We start from the raw sequence: 15,843 nt of genomic DNA, 5'->3' as shown, positions 1-15,843 counted from the left end.
CTACGGTCTATTTGTTAGAAGCACTAGCTCCAGCCTACACCGAAGGGGAGAGAATTACACAAGAGTGTGACTTCCAGGAAGTGGGATCACTGGTAGCCACTTTAGAAACTGCCAGCAAAGAAGGTTATGCCCACTCCCTTCAGAGACTCTTTCTTAAAATTGACTACACCAGTTCTGCCCACATCTAGCTGCAAGGGAGGCTGGGTAATGTAGTCTCTAGTCGGGTGACTGTCAGCCCAGCTAAAAATTAGGGACTCAGTTCTGAAAAGGAATTACAGGATTCTGGAGAGTAGAAGACTTGGTTGTTCTGTGTGCCAGCCCCAGGCATTGAGGACAAGGAGGAGAAATATGGTTGGGTAGAGTTGTAGAATCTGAGTTCAAATCCTACCTTTGCTATACCCTATGCTGAGTGAATTCTTTAACTTCACGGAGTATCATTGATACTCAGTATCAGACTAAATGAAATGTGAAGCATCTTGCACTTGGTTCGTTCTCAATAATACTTACTAGAACTGTTTCAGAGGTAGCTTAATATCTCAGAAACTTTTAAACCAGGCTCTGACACCCAACCAGCTTGCCATGACTCCATGCCTTTCACCTAACCTCTTTGCACACCAGTTTCCTGTTGGTAAAAGGGAGTACAAACACCTGCCCTACCTATCTTATCAGGTTGTTATAAAGATAACGTGTGTGAATGTATCAGTGTTTTTTGTTTTTTGTGTTTTAATTCGAAATGCCATGCAGACTTATTGTGGTATTAGTGGCCACCGGGTGGCAGTGGGAAGAATGGGCTTGGCTTATGGCCCACGGCCGCCAGATGGTGCTGGCATTCAGCAGATAATACCCTGGCTTTGCTGGGAAACTGCAAGAGAGCCGAAAGGCTCTTGGAGATGGCCAGTGCACCCCCTCATCTACAGATGAGAGAAATAAGAGCAGGGGAGGGTGTGGGGAGGATGTCACACAGCAGTGAGTGCTGAAGCCCTGCTTTCCTGACTTTAGTGTGATCAGGGCTAAGGATGGCTCTTCTTCCTACATAGAATGATGCTCTCACTTTCTCTCCAGACTTGCACTGGAGACCAAAGTTGTTCACTGTCTTCTTGTTCATGGATTTACCAAATTTTAAAAGCCTGAAAAATGTCCACAAATAGCATCTGTCTCTCTGGCTGTGTAGCGCAGTGGTTAAAAACATGATTTTAGCATCAGACAGACCTCAATTTATATCTGTATAGCAGGCTCCTTACTGCAAAGTTAAGATAATAATTTCTACCTGATAGGGTCGGTGTGAAGTTAAGTGAGATAAAGCATGTGAAAATAAGAGGTAACATTAATTAGTGCACACTCATTTAAGCAGTTTGTGTGTATTTAATTCATCTAATTCTCACCATAACCTTAAGTGACTCTCATTATGTTCATTTTACAGAGGAAGAAACTGAAGCATAGATAGGTTGTAACTTGCCCACACTCAAAGCTGTAGGTGGAGGAGTCTGGATTTAAACCTGTCTTCAGAGCCTATGCCCTTAACCATATTTATTACTAATTGTTTGGCAGAGAGTAAATGCCCAATAAATAACAGATATAGATCCACAGGGGCCAAGCTGAAGATTCCAGCTTGAGGGACAAGGGTTTGGAATGAATGGCATAACCATGATGCATCTACACTTTCAGAGTGGAGAGAATAGCACACAGTTGGATGAAAAATGTTAAGTATCCAAGTTAATAAAACAAAGGTAACTAACAAAAACTTTTCTAAAAAATAACTGAAACACAGCAACTGGGCTTTAGACTTTAGAGGCAGAGAGGATAGGATTTGACTTCTGATCCTGCCTCTGGCTGGACCTTAGGCAAGTTGTTTAACATCTTTGAGCATCAGTTTCCTCATCTAAAAATTGAAGCTAAAACTCTACCTTGCAGAATTACTGTGAGTATTAAAGCCACTGTGGTTAAAATGCACATTTCAAAGATGTATACAGTAGAGCAGACATTTGATTATTACAATTCTTATTATTCCACAAATATATATTGAGCAGATTGAAAGGGATTTAAGATGTCAAGATATTGTTCTTTCCCTCAAGGAACCTATATAGGGGAGGTGATGGATGCACATACCATTTGGTAGAAGGTGTCTTAGGAGAGCGGAAGCATGCAGTGGGAATCAGAGGAGGGCAAGGTATTTTTCTAGCAGTGACAATTGGAGAAGTTTTCGTGGTTATGATATTTAAGATTAGCCTTCAAGGACACAAAGAAGGTGAGAAGAATATTCCATAAACTTTATTAGCAAAGGTAAAGGGGCCAGAAAGAGCCTGTTTGTTTGGGGAATAGTAGGCAGTCCACAATAGAAATGTGAGTCAGGCTTGAGAGTATGGCAGCAGAACAGGAAGGGAACTTCTGGTTAGACTTGGCACATTAAACATACGCATTTGACTCTGTTCCTAAAATGACAGTAAAGTAATAATGTGTAAACCCACGAGGACTCTAGGAACGAGAGAAGAGACAATAGCTGATGGAAGATATCCAAAAAAATTTGGAAGATGAAAAGTAGTTAGATGAGTATTAACTGACTAAGCAAAGACAATAAAGCTGCCTGAAGGGCAGGCATGGGGTGGAGAAGCCTTCAAGAAGGAAGCCAGTTTGATATGAAAACCAAAACAAACAACAACAACAACCCACCAAACCTAGAAAAGTTTAGAAAATAGAGGCACCAGGTAACCCTGAAGCTAAAAGGATGGAGTTGGGCTGAAAACACAAGGAAGAGCTGAAAGTCTGATTCTTCTCTCCAGTCCTTGTAGCCAGATGACTTTTCCATCCCACCCAGCAAAATACAGGAGGTTCACTCTCTGGAGAGGCCAAAGGAGAGAGACTGTGGACTTGGGGAAGACACCAGGCAAAGCAAATGGAAGAGGTAAGGCACCATACTGAAAACAGGGGGATTAAGTAAAAGTCTCCATTCTTAACTTTTACCTTAAGTAAAAGTCTCCTCCACCTCTTTCCTTGTTAGGCTCCCACAATGCTGGAAGCCTGGCTTACACTCTAGAGGAAAGAGGTCTGCTGGATAAACCGAGATGTGGTCCACCACTCAACCAGCCCAGTGCACATACAAAGAGATTTCAATGAGCTCAGGAGAAACAGTCAATTCAAGGAAAAGAAAACAATTTTAACAGCATTATTTATATCCTCAGAGGGAAAGGAAACTATTGCACCCATGAAACAAGATTGGGTCTATAGAAAAAAGAACCTTCAGAGATAAGAAAAGGCTTTTGGAAATAAAGATAGTTAATTTTTTTTATTGTATATGTTTGCAAGAAAAAATTTTAGAAAATCTCCCAAAAGTAAAACAATAAAAGATTTTTTTAAAATAATAAGAGAAAAAAGACAAGAACACTAGAGGACTATTCTAAAAGGCTCAATACTAGAACAGGAGTTCCAGAAAGAGGACACTGAGAAAAGTTTGGAACTGATTGCTAAAGAAATCATTTAAAAAATTTTCCAGAACGGTATAAAAAATTACATTAATGCACATCATTGTAATATTTCAGACCTCAGAAATAAAAAGCAGATCCTTAAAGCTTCTAGAGAGAAAAATTGGACCACATATCAAGGATTGGGGTTCAGAATGCATCAGACTTCTCAAAAACAATGCTGAATGGGCAGGAAGGATTTTACTGGGGTGATGAAAATTTTCTAAAGCTGGTTTGTGGTGATGATTTTTCAACTTGGTATATTTAGTGAAAAATCATTAAACTGTACATTTGAAATGGGTGAATTTTATAAATCCAATAATATATCTCAATAATGTGAAATTTTTCATGAAATAAAAAACTGTGGAATTAATATATAAAGCATTTCAAATTCAAAAATGTATAAGCATATTACAAAACAGCTAATTATAAAATCCATGTATAAATGTTAATCATATCATTCAAATAAATTAGAAAGCAAAACAAGAACAAATAAAACCACTGCTGAATGGAAGCTAGAAGATCATCAAGCAATTTCTTTTCCAAATTCTGAAAGAAAATTATTTTATATCTACAATTCTCTAGCCAGTCAAACTGTTAATAAAACATGAACGAAGTTACTTGCAGACATGCCAAGTTTCAAAAAATGCATCTCTGTTGTACCCATTCTCATAAAGCTACTAAAGGATATTATGAGGAATAAACCAAGAAAGAAGACATGGGACCCAAGGAAAGAGGAGATTCTAATATGGGAGAAAGGCTAAAGAATTTTCCAGAAAGATGATGAAGGAAGCCCCAGGAGGACAGTTGTGCAGCAACCCAGGAGAGCAACCAATCCAGACTGGAGCAGGAAAACCCCATGCCTCAGGCGTGAAGTTTTGAAGAAATTAATGGAACATATGTATGGATAACCTGATTTATTTGAGTATATAGAGAGAGTTCCAGCCTATAAGAGAGTTTAGGGACGAATTAGCAATAAGTACATAGAAAACTAAGCACAGGGGGAAAAAGAAGCAATTATTAACTTTAGGGGGGAAATGTTATTTTAAAAAAGAAATGTAATCATACATAGTTTATTATGTCAGTCAGCTGTGAGCAATATTTACATAGTCATAATCATGTAAATGCTGAATGTTGATTTAACTAAAAACCCCGTGCTTCAACAATATTGAGGGAATGTGGGGTTGTGTGTGTGTGTGCGCGTGTGCATGTGCGTGTGAGTGTGTGTGTGTGTTCAGGGAAAGGGCCTGTAAGAAAGATGTATCCTCATCTTCCTACAGAAGTTGTCTTAGTTTGGATTTCCCCAGAGGCAGACCCTGAGACAAGGATTTGCCAGCAAGTCATTTATTTGGAAGTGCTCGGGACACTCAGAGGAGTGGGAAAGTGACATAGGGAAGGGAAAACAACCAATAAAGAATGAGTGATTAGAACTTACTCCCACGAAAACTCTGGGAAATGGGGCAAAACACAGTCTCAGAATTATTCTGCCTGAGGGGCAGGGAGCTGAGGTATTCATACACCAATTCCTGAAGGTCACTGGTTGAGGACTGCTGAAGGAAGGGGGGATGGCATAGTCATTTCCTGGAACGTCAGCCTGCTACATATGAGGGCAGAGCCCCAAAGCCTTCAGGTACAGAGATGCAACCCTGGCAGTTAGTAGGGAGGAAGGATGCTTCATGGGAAGGTCTAAGGGACACAGGTGGGACACCAACATCATCTGAGATAGAAGTCAATAGATAATGTCTAAAATAGAAAACTCTAAAATTGCAACATAAGCATTTATTTCCATTAGAAAATCGAGGTAAACACTTGAAGAAATAGCAAAAAATGTTGAAAGCAATTAATTCTGAGAAGTAGAAATCAGAGGTGGGGAGACATGAAGCAGAGAGCAATTTGTTTTATACCTAGTAGGACTATTTGGCTTTTTAAACACTGTATTATATATTAGCTTAATGAAAACGAAAATTATATTTACCAAAATAAATGAACAGGCAGTGCAAAGGAAGATGAGGTCATGATCTCAGGGTGGGACAGTGGCTATGGAAGACCAGACCTGGCCTCAGGCTAGACTTCAGAACTGATCTTCTTTGGGGTTTCCGAGAGCATCAGGTGCTGGCGGAAGACTGACTGTCTGTCATGGGGCACTTGTGGGTGGTCTGTGGATGACTCCCGCCTGGTCTAGGGGCCTGGGAGAATGGTGCTGCCATTGACAGGCACCGCGAGAGCAGGCTGGGAGGAGAAGGTGGTGAGGTCACTTTGGTGCGTGTGGAGGTGGGGTACCTAGGAGCATACCTGAGGGAGAGGCCCAGTGGCAGCTCAGGAGAGGGATGAGGGTCTCAGGGAGTTTCTGGAAACTGTTCCCAGCCAAATAATAGGAGAAGAGATGGGACTCAGTGGAGAGCGTTAGTGAGACAGTCAAGTGAGGGAATTCAGGGGCAGGATCATGGCACGTGTGAGGGGGAGACAGAGGAGACAATGAGGAGATAAAAAGACTTGGCGACAGAAGTGTGAAGGGAAGTGTGAGGTCGGGGACCGTATTTCAGGAGCAGCAGTCACCAGTGTTCCAGGCTGCTGTGCTGTCATCACGGAGGGTGAGATGCAGACAAAAGCTCTTGCCTTTAGCCTGCACTCTGAGGTGGCAGAGAAATCTCTGCCTGGGAAGTCAGGGGACCTAACTTCTGGTCTTCTTTTCACCTCCAACCCTGTGCGAATTACTTACCTCCCTGGACCTCAATTCCCACAACAGCGTAATTGGCCTGACGATCAGTCAGTTGTGTGCACTGGTACAGTTATACATGCTTGAGAAACAGAAATGTTTCCAGACTGCTTGGTAAAAAGCCATTTCCCTGAGTCCTTCAAATCTGCCCTCCTCCACCCCCTCCTTCCTGGTCCCCACTCTGGGACCACTCCCTTCCGCAGACCCTCCTCCACTAACTAAGGGAGGATGCCTCTAGCCCTCTCTCAGCTGTATGGCCTGCACCCATTCCGATCGGTGGGCCCCTAGGACATTGGTTGTTAAATATTTTGACTATCACCCCTGCTAATAATACCTTCCCTGCCTACCTGACAATGACCTGGTGAGGATCAAATGAAATAACAGATGTGAAAGGCCTTTGCAAATGCTCCAAGTGCTGTCATATATTGGGTAAAATATTGTTTAAACATCAAAATGCAAAAGTAGTGCTGCCGAGAGACACGGTCACAGAGGGCATGGACACAGAGCTGTGATGAATTGCAGGGCTGGAGACGGAGTGAGGGGGAGGGAAAGTGAGGGAGCAGCAGGGCAGAGAAGGGAGAGAAGAAAGGACAGGCTGAAACCAGGCTGATTGCGCAGCCTCCCTCCCTAAGTATGGGGATGCTGTAGGCAAGACGCAGGAAACCAGATCCAGCTCAGACCACATGCTGGGTTTTTGCCCTTGCACCAGACTTCGCGTGTGTGTGTGTGTGTGTGTGTGTGTGTGTGTGTGTGTTGGAGGTTGGGGAGAGGCAGGTGATATAAGTCCTTATGCATATGTTCTTGCTCATGCAGCTTGATGTGGCCTGACATTAGTAAAAGCCCCAGGATGGCAGAAACCCCAGATACTTTGGGGTTTGTGCCACCTCTCTATGTCTGGCATTCCCAGAGCCAAGCCCCACAGGTGGGGTTTTCCTATAAGATCAATCTCAGTAATCCTCTACTCCCCCTAGGATCTCTACAGTCTACAAACATGCTCAAACACCTTTCTTCATTCAATGTTCACAACTACTCTGCAAATTAGGTAATGTTATTCCTGGTTGATAGCTGAGGAAACTGAGGCTCAGAGAAGTTAAGTGACTTGTCAGAAATACGCAGAGAGCAAATGGCAACGTCGGGACTTTGACCCAGGTTTGTGCTTGTTTCCTTCTTCTTTACTAAACAGACAGGACTTGCTGGAGGTCTTGTCTGAAAGGAGAACCTTCTTTTAAATTTCAGGCCCTCTGGGCTTCCCTGGTGGCGCAGTGGTTAAGAATCCGCCTGCCAAGGCAGAAGACACGGGTTCGAGCCCTGGTGCAGGAAGAGCCTACATGCCACGGAGCAACTAAGGCCATGCGCCACAACTACTAAAGACCACATGCCTAGAGCCCGTGCTCCGCAACAAGAGAAGCCACCGCTGTGAGAAGCCCGTGCACCGCAACGAAGAGTAGCTCCCGCTCGCCGCAACTAGAGAAAGCCCGTGCACAGCAACAAAGACCCAACGCAGCCAAAAATAATAAAATAAATAAATTTTTAAAAAAATTTTAAAATTCAGGTCCTCTGACTCCAAGTCTGGTGCACATGGCAGTGACTCTCCTGGAACAACTACTGCTTCAGCTGGAGGAAGAACTCTCCAGGACGGTCTGTGGGTAATTTTGTGCCTAACAATTTCAACATTGCCTTCATCTCTCTCCCATCGTCCTGTCTTTTGTACTCATATGATCATGTGCTCCTCTGTTCAATAACCTTCATAGACTCCTGATTGCTTTCAGGATAAAATTTAAAGTCCTGCCATGGCCCTTCAAAACTCAGCCTGAGCATCTAGCCCAAAGGCTGCATACTCAAAAGCCCATAGGAGCCAGGCAGGTTTGTTAAATAAATGGGAGTCGCAGGCAGGTGCTGGAAGCAAGAGGGAGTGCTAGGGAACACGTGTCCACCCGGAGGAGGAAGCAACTTCTCAGCAAAGTCGGCCACACAGGGACACAAGCCTAGGGTGACTTCAGCTGACCTTATGGTTTTTCAAGAAAAGCCAGAAGTCCAGAATTTTATGTGAAATTACTCAATTTTTAAAAGTTGGGCCCATTAAAAATACGTTTATATTATACAGTTTACGAGTACATACTTTACTTGTGTCTTCAGGTTGAATTTGGAGGGTGGACCTGCCATTTCGTGATCTCTATTTTGAGAAATCTGGTCCACACATTATTCCCCAAACATGCCATATATTGTTCAAGTCTCAGGACCTTTGCCCAAGCTGGTCCCTCCACCATTTCCTCACTCCCTTAATCTTGGGCCTTGGACAAATTCCTTCTTGTCTTTCGAGACCCATGTCAACTGTTAACCTTCTTTCTACGACTGTTCATGACTCCCTCTGCCCCCCACCCCAACTCCAGGCAAAATTAACTGCTCACTCATCTGGTTCCCAGCACACTTCGTGCTAATGTCTAACAGTGTGTCTAATGCCCTCAACACGTGGGGGCTTCCACAGCACGGGAGGGGTGTATGTATCCTCATTCCTTGGTCTCACTTTGGGACAAACTGCCTGCTTTAAATCCTGGCTCCACCCTAGGTCAAGTACTTAACCTTTCAAAGTCTCTATTTTCTCATTGGGTAAAATGGAAATAAACGTAGTGCCTACCTCATAGGATTACAGTGAGGAGGTGTATGCAAAGTGCCTTCTCTAGTCTTTGCAAAATAGTAAGTGCTTGCTTGTATTTTAGCCATTAAAAAAAAAAAAAATCCCCGAAGACTTGCTGAGTACCTACTGTATTGTGCACTAGGTTTGGGGTGGGGGACAAGGCACCCTCATTTGCGTACTCCCGTGGAAGAAGTAATTTATCTGACAGCGATTTTGGGAAAAAGACCTGAGTATGCCAAGCCCACCCCTTCCTCTCTCTTTTTCTCTCTCTTTTTTTTAAAAATAAATTTATATATTTATTTATTCATTTATTTATTTTTGGCTGCATTGAGTCTTCATCGCTGTGCGTGGGCTTCTCTAGCTGCAGAGAGCAGGGGCTACTCTTTGCTGCGGTGCGCGGGCTTCTCATTGCGGTGGCTCCTCTTGCTGCAGAGCATGGGCTCTAGGCGCACAGGCTTCAGTAGTTGTGGCACGTGGGCTCAGTAGTTGTGGCACGCGGGCTCAGTAGTTGTGGCTCGAGGACTCTAGAGCGCAGGCTCACTGGTTGCGGCGCACGGGCTTAGTTGCTCCGCAGCCTGTGGGATCTTCCCGGACCAGGGCTCGAACCCATGTCCCCTGAATTGGCAGGCGGATTCTTAACCACTGCGCCACCAGGGAAGTCCCTCTCTTTCTCTCTTGGAGCAGGTGTCCCTGCAGGACACCTGCTCCAAGAGAAGGTTGCCGGAAGTGGCCCGCGGCAGCATCCAAGCTCTGGCGGGTGGGGGGCAACATCAAGAAGCCCACTGTGGCCACCCAGTCGAGCCTCATCTTCCACCCCAAGTTTATCAAAGGTAAAGCTGGTTTTTCTATCTGCATGACTCGAGTTGCGAGGAGGAGCGTTGTTTACTAGGTCCTCCAACCAAATCCCAATGCTAGGGATACAGAGGTGAAAGAGATACAGCCTTGGCTCTCATGCAGCTCATGGTGTAGTCTCTGTCTGGCCGACAGTGGTGAAGGAATTCTCTGAGATAATGTGGTATGGGGCAAAGAGCATGGGTTTGAATCCTAGTTCTGTCACTTATTAGCAGGGCAAGAGTCAAACAAGTTATTCTGGCTCTGGGTTTTGTCCTCGGTAATTTGGGGTCATTGCAAGGGTCAGGGCCTATTACAGGGAGGGTAGTTTTGCACATTCATATGAGTACTAAAATTAAAATGTTGACGTTATGCCCAATCATCTTGCCTCCCGCAGCCTTCTCTTTCTCAATAAATGGCAATCTATTTTTCCATTGCTCAGGTCAGAAATCTTAGAGTCATTCTTTGCTCCCGCCCCATATCCAATCCATCAGCAAATTCTGTTGGCTTCACAGAGTATATCTGGAATCTGACCACTTCTCACCTCCCCTGCCACTTCTCCCGTCTTGAGCTGCCATCACCTCCCATCTTGGTTATTGTGGTAGCTTCTTCAATGCTCCCCTGCTTCCACTCTTCCCTCCTGTACTGTATTTTCAGCCCAGATGGAGCTCATTAAAAAGTAAGTCAAGTCATGCCCCTCCCCTGCTCGAAATCCTTCAAAGGCTTCCCCTGTCACTCAGAGTGAAAGCCAAAGTCCTTCCAGTGTCTGGCCCCCAGCTGCCTTTCTGATCCATCTCCTACTCTTTTCTACCCTGCGCTCCCTGCTCCAGCCACCTCCACGTTCCAGCCATACTGGCCCCTTGGTTTTTCCTGAGATATGCCAGGCAGGCTCCTGTCTCAAGCCTTTGCACTGTCCGTTCCCTCTACCTATGCTTCCCCCAGAGAGCCATGCAGCTTGCTTACTCATCCCCTTCGAGTCTTTGTTCAAATGTCATTTTTTTTTCACTGAGGCTTTCTTATGTTTTTAACTGCAACACCCCTTCCCCACCTTCCTCCCTTATCTTGTTTTATTTTTCTCTGTCGTTCAACTGGCATTCTTTCTAGGGCTGCCATGAAAGTTGTGTGGGTTGGATGCCTGGCCAAAGGAGCAAGCGCAGACCCAGGCTCTGCTTGCCAAGCTGTGTGCCCAGCCACCGGGTAGCCTCCGCCCAGAGGAGTGACCGTCTCCTAATTTGCATGAAGATGCTCTATAAGTTAGTTGATACCCGAATATTATGTATTTCATTTCTTTTTTGTTTATCATTTGTCTACCTACCCTCCCTCATCAGAAGGGAAGCTCCACGAGGCAGAGATTTTTGTCTGTTTCCTTCACTGCTATATCCCCAGCTCATATAAAGGTGCATGGCACACAGTAGGTGTTTAATAAATGTTGACTCAATGACTATGATGACTGTTCAACAAATTTCATTGGACTGAATTAAAAGTTGACACTAAAAATAAAAGACAGCTGTGCCTTCATTGAACTCTCTCTTCAAATCACTTCAGGATTCCCGCTGTCTAGAGGATTGAATATTCTGAGCACCCATTACCACCTTTTATCCCATCCTCTTTGATCACTTTCTGCTGTGTCTAACAGAGTCTGGGTTTGTTGCCATCCAATACTGACTTCATTTCTTCTGCATTAATCACACTCAGCCTTGCCAACTCCAGATTCCATTGTCTCATGTTTCCTGTCATTTGCTCCCAGGGAAGAACTGTCTGAAGGACAGGGCAGAGAAGATGGAACGGTGGCCAACAGCCATCGAGATCCGTGTATACAACTGCCCGCTGCTTTCTACGTACCTGGAAGTCCCTCAGGCACCCCCAAAGCAGCAAGTCCAAAATTGAACTCATTGGCTCCCTACCTTCACCCTCCCATAAACCTGCTCTTCCTACTTCAACTGGTGGCCACAGCAGTTCCCATGCCAGAAACCTAGGACTCCCCCTCACTACCTCTCACTCTTTTACCCCCACATGCAATCAATCTAAAAATTTTTTCAAAAAGATACCCCCTTTCAGGACTTCTCTGGCGGTCCAGTGGTTAAGACTTCACCTTCCAATGCGGGGCGTGTGGGTTCAGTCCCTGGTCGGGGAGCTAAGATCCCACATGCCTCGCAGCCAAAAAACCAAAACACATAAAACAGAAGCAATATTGTAACAAATTCAATAAAGACTTAAAAAAAAAATGGTCCTCACTAAAAAAAATAAGATACCCCCTTTCACTGCCTTAGTTCAGTTCCTCATTGTCTCACTTGTTCTCTATCACAGCAGCCTCCCAACCCTTTCTCCACTGCCATCACCCCAGTTCACACTGGAGCCAGAGTGGTCTTTCTTAAAAGTATATCTGGGGGCTTCCCTGGTGGCGCAGTGGTTGAGAATCTGCCTGCTAATGCAGGAGACACGGGTTCGAGCCCTGGTCTGGGAAGATCCCACATGCTGTGGAGCAACTAGGCCCGTGAGCCACAATTACTGAGCCTGCGCGTCTGGAGCCTGTGCTCCGCAACAAGAGAAGCCACAATAGTGAGAGGCCCGTGCACCGCGATGAAGAGTGGCCCCCACTTGCCGCAACTAGAGAAAGCCCTTGCACAGAAACGAAGACCCAACACAGTCAAAAATAAATAAATAAATAATAAAATAAATTTTAAAAAAAAAGTATATCTGACACTGTGACTCCCTCTGAGAACCCTTCAAGGGTCCCTCGTGACAAGAGGGTGCTATCTAAGCTTTCAGACCCCACATGGTCCGGCCCCACCTGCCCCTCCAACCTCACAGTCCACTCCTTCCTGCTCTTATACTTTTTCTTCCTGTAAACATTAGCTACATGTCGTTCCCAGGACGTGCCGTGTGATCTCACGCCTCCATGCTCTGTAGATGTGCTCCCCTCTGCCCGCAAGTCTTTCCTCCACCTTCTCTCCCAGGCAAGCGCCTCTTTCATCTACCATCTTAGAAAGTCATTTGGATGTAGTAGCATCAAATCCTGCTTTCTTGCTTACTAGTTATGTAAATTTCGGTCACTTTTAAAAACCCTCTGTGCCTCTGTTTTCTCTTCTGTAAAATGAGAATAATGACAGAGCCCACCTCATTGAGTTTTTCTAGTCATTAAGGGACTTAATTGACGGAAGGCTCTAGCAATGTGTCTGGAACATGGTAAACAATAAATGTTTGCTGGTTTTTAATTATCTAATCAATCCTCAAATAAATCACCTCTTCTCTCTTCGATGCCATTTCTGCACCTTGTTCAAATGTCTGTCATGCACTTACCTCAGTATGAGATGACTGGTTTACTCGTCTGTCCCTCGGGCTGGACTCACGGGACTGGGGGCTCTTTGAGGGCCAGTCTTTAAATGAGGGCTCAGTAAATATGGATTCCATTTAATTGACCGAATGAAATAAAGACCAGCCTTCAGTAAGATGTGCGGAAGGGCTACGCCAAGAGGGAATGCTGCAAACTCTCTTCTTCCAGTTCGAGGCTCTGGAGCAGTTTGTGTTCCAAGGCGGCCCGGCAGCCCCTCGGCCTTCACGGCCAATGCCCCGTCTCCGGCTTCCACACTGCCGCTGTCTTGCCCAGGGGAGCCTGGATGGGGGCCTCCCTTGCGTGCTCATGGTGGACAGGCAACATTCCAGAGCCTGGTGCTGACATCCCAGCCCACCCTCTACTGCTCTGTAGCACTAATAGGGGAGCTATGATGAACCCGCTTAGGAAGCGGAGGCGGGGCTGCGAGGGGGTCCTAGCGGGCAGCACACAGACAGCTACACGCCCCTGCAGCTTGATGTTCCCTTAGCTCCGGGCTTGCCTGCCAGACTCCCCAAAGACTTCCTTCAGTCATTCTCACTCCCGTGGCACACGCACCACTGAACATCAGTCAGGTGCCTCCTACCTCAGTGGTGAAGATCAGAGTGTTTTCAGGCTTTCACAGCCATTGGGAAATGTGGGCTGCATCTCTCTCTCTGAGTTCTTATATGAACCACTGCCTTCCTCAACCATATCTGGAATTTCCACAGTCACTGCTGAATATCTGTAAGAAACTCACTCCTAAACATTTGCTGACAGTTCTTCCCTTTGCAAGAGAAGCTCCCAGCACTGTGGCCCAGCCACTCCCCATCTATGCCAGTCCCTCCCTCAGAAGCCGTCCTGGTCAGGGCCACTGTCACGTCTCACTGGATGTGCTGAAAGCGCTGCCCAGGGCACCGAAAGTCCATTTTTGAGACACAAAGAACCCACCACTTTGTTAACGTTTGCAGACCCTATTAGTCCCCATCTGTCTCGTATTTCTAATTAAACATTGAAAACACCCTCTTAGGCCTGGCTGTTGAAGTGAAGGAGAGGAGCATACCCCAAATGACACTGGGCGGGGAAGGAAGTGAGCAGTTTGAGTTTGCCAAGTACTTTACAGACAGTAATGCAATAGAGAAATCAGAAACTACCCATACGTGTGTGTGTGCGTGTCCTGCTTTATACAGAGAGAAGCACATTTGGGATTAGAACAGATGACAACTCAGTTAAATTACCCTTAGCTTGGTTCATCAGAACGGCTCGGGAAGGAGGCTGCTTCCCGTCTTCTTCCTGGAGCTCTTTCTCTGGTTGATCTCTTCCCTTGTCCCTCCTTTCTGGCTCCTGTTTCTTTCTGAGAGCCCTAATTCTTTCTCCAAAACTTCATCCTCAGCCCTCGCTGTTCCCTGCCCACCTCACCTTCCACCTTAGCCTGCCTTTCCCCAGGACTCGTTTCTTTCCTTGGGCTTGATTCTTTCGTCCACCACCTCCTGGCTAGCTCTCCCCCTCTTCTTCCTGTGCCCTCTCTCCCCGGTCTCTCAGCAATGCCTTAGTTTGCCCTCCTCTTCCTGTGGTTTCTAGCACTACCCCGCCGGCTTTACGTTCCACAGGCAGCAGAATCTACGAGAGAAATGGTCCCTGCTCAAGAACCTTCTACTCACAGAGCTGTGTGCCCTTTTGGGGAGACTGCCTGAGGAAGGTAAAGCAAATCCCCCATTGTTCAGGGCAATTAGCTGCCATGGACTAGAGCCATTGAACCGCTGCCCATGTGTGGGAAGCTCCTGGCTACAAAAGCCCCGTTCATGATAATACACTTTACAGACACCCCAGAGGGCTATGAGAACCTCTACCCAGACATCCCACTCCACAGGAGACAGAACCCCTGTCAGCTCAAAAGAAACAGATTTCATTCCCTCAGATGAACCATAAATTGGGAGTATCTCTTATGCAAATGAGCTTTCTGAAGCCTCTCTGTAGAACAGACCTCCTTCTTCCGTGAAGGCCAGAAGGGGTAACCTTAGGAAAAGTATGTTCCAGCTTCCTCCTGTGCCTAATTACTGAGCTCTTTTCTTTCTAATCATCTTTATTTTAATGTAAGAGTATGGTAAATGTCAGAATGTCATGAGATGAATGTATGATCACATTTATTTTTGCAGGGAAAAAAAAATGGGACCTGAAATACTTATTTCAGTCAGGTGTTCTGAAAATGATTAAATAAGAGGAATAAGAGGAGGATCTAATGTAAAATACAGCTCAAGAGGCCTAGTGCCACAGATTCAACCTGCTTATTACACTGTATGATGTGAATAATTTATCACATATTACCCTGCATTAAGTACTGTTGAGGATTCATCTGCGGTTTACTTGCAGACCACATTAACCTCTACCTGCCTCAATCTGTGTTTCCTTGTGGAAAATCTCTGCTGCTCTAGTACACACATTAGCAAGGGCTGGACAGCAGTAACAAGCCTAATTAACTAGCCCTCTCTGGGGAATTTGGGAATATAAAGTACCCATGTCACCTGCTTCTGGGGCATTTTTCTCCTCCTAACTTTCAAGTCCTCCCACTCTTGGGCTGTCCCCCTCCTACTGTCGTGTCCTTTCCATTTCACTTATTATGTACCCTTTCATTTCTATGACATACACACTAGTCCAGGCCCTTGCTTCTCATGCTGGACTCAGAGCCAAAGCCTCCCTACTGACCTCCCCGGCCAGCCCCACCCTCCAGGCTATCCTACATCTGACCAATGTTCCTAAAATCCGATTTTCACCCCAGGTTTTCTGGGCTTAGAAGCCTTCAGTGGAGAGTCCTGCTTCAAGGACACAGACCTGCCTCCTTCACCCAGCACCCAAGGCCTTCCTGGGTCTGGCACCACCATCTTTCCAACCTCATCTC

The sequence above is a fragment of the Balaenoptera ricei genome, chromosome 4 (assembly GCF_028023285.1).
Source record: "Balaenoptera ricei isolate mBalRic1 chromosome 4, mBalRic1.hap2, whole genome shotgun sequence".
In the NCBI taxonomy this organism is placed as follows: Eukaryota; Metazoa; Chordata; class Mammalia; order Artiodactyla; family Balaenopteridae; genus Balaenoptera; species Balaenoptera ricei.
Note: the sequence above shows the minus strand (reverse complement) of the source record.